This window comes from Cupressus sempervirens, chromosome 4, assembly GCF_028749045.1.
Source record: "Cupressus sempervirens isolate cs-2001-9-10 chromosome 4, ASM2874904v1, whole genome shotgun sequence".
NCBI classification, from domain to species: domain Eukaryota; kingdom Viridiplantae; phylum Streptophyta; class Pinopsida; order Cupressales; family Cupressaceae; genus Cupressus; species Cupressus sempervirens.
Genome location: NC_143121.1, coordinates 865,105,047 through 865,106,580, shown reverse-complemented (window position 1 = coordinate 865,106,580; position 1,534 = coordinate 865,105,047). Strand labels below are relative to the sequence as shown.

General features: G+C 34.3%; 1 long non-coding RNA gene across 1 annotated transcript; it reads right to left on the bottom strand.

The window, feature by feature from the left end:
- Positions 1–755: 755 nt before the first annotated feature.
- Positions 756–1,322, bottom strand: LOC149564157 (uncharacterized). The gene is made up of 3 exons (XR_016363589.1): positions 1,214–1,322; positions 998–1,091; positions 756–856 (listed from the first exon to the last, which is right to left on the bottom strand). It is a non-coding gene; the product is annotated as an uncharacterized LOC149564157 (long non-coding RNA).
- Between the last annotated feature and the right edge of the window lie 212 nt (positions 1,323–1,534).

The window sequence follows — 1,534 nt, the reverse complement described above, 5'->3', positions numbered from 1 at the left end:
GCGACAGAGTCGCTGTGGTAGCGACGCTAGACCCCGCCGCAAGCATTGCATCCTCTCTAGACCTCTACGATCATCACTCAAGTCTAATGTTTGTCATATTCCTGTTAATTCTTATCAATTAGTTAATGCGTATGAAATAGTTAACAGCTTGAGTTATGGTTAGATGTACATGTCTATATGGTCCAACTGGTAATAGATTCGGCAAGCTTGGGTCACTATACATATATGAAGTGTTATACATGTCACAATTACTATCTATTTGTTCATATAATTTTCTTTGATCTTTCAAATGAAAATAAGCACTAAAATACAATACACATTACAGTTAGCATTTTGATTGACAACCAAAATCAATTAAATAAAAATAAGCAACTTCACCAATGAATTAACTAAATATGTATCTTCTAGAATATATGAGTAAAAAAAATTTATTTGATGAATTTTGAAAGTATAAGGAAATATTGGCTACAAGGATCTAACGCTAAATCATTGAAAAAGTTTGAAGTAATTCATCTTTTCATGATATTTTGACTTCATTATCAACTTTCTGCAATGTTTGCCATGTTTTCTGAATGGTTGCCAGCAATGTGATTTTCCCTCTGTTTTATAGGTTTTTCCCCAACATTGGTTTGGCATTGAGCTTGACAAAAAACTCTATCTTGCATTGTGTTGTAGTTTCTCTTGATTTTTTCTTGTGAATGAATTCCCTTTACCAGCAATCTTGACTTTTCTATTTGAAAGTGATTGAAAAGGATTGCTCTGTCGATTAGAATATTTTCCATAAGAGTCGTCTATGCCATCTTCATCCTGTACTTGTTTAACCTTTTTCCTTCTACCACGGTCATATTCTTCATCCCTACATAAACCACACAAGATTATGGAAACACAATAGCATAGACATAGATAATTGATTATTGTCCATAGAAACACTTTATGCACGAATAGACTGCTATGCCAAGTCCCATGATGCAATTGTATTTGTACAAAGATAACCTACCATTCATCTAAGACATAACCAACATGGTTTGCATGTTTGTTTGTAGTTCTGCTACTTTTTACCAAGCCATCATCAATACTATCCCAACATGGAACTGCACAATGGCCATAGTAAACCATCGTCAAAAAAGATTAAATACCCAACACATAAACAAAGGATGAACATTGAGCTTAATTGAGCTACATTGCATAGAATAAAATAAAATTGTGACTATACCTGCTGGCCCATGTAATCTAGCCTTCAGAAAAGATGGTTCAAAATCTTTTATAGATAGAGCCCCATCTTGTTGCCATGTTTCTCCTCTATTTGTAAAGCTATTATTTGATTGACAGGGAGCAGACAAGTTTTTCTCTGTGCTAATTTTAGAGTCTTGCTCAACATCAGAATATTGTCTAGCTTTACTTAAACCAAGTTCGTCAGGAACTTCTCTTTGTTTCTTTAGCTTAGTACCATTTCCACTAGAAAGCTGCCTATTTACAAGGGGCATCAAAGTATCACAAAATTTAGCAATGTTACACCCATTCTGAACCACACCAG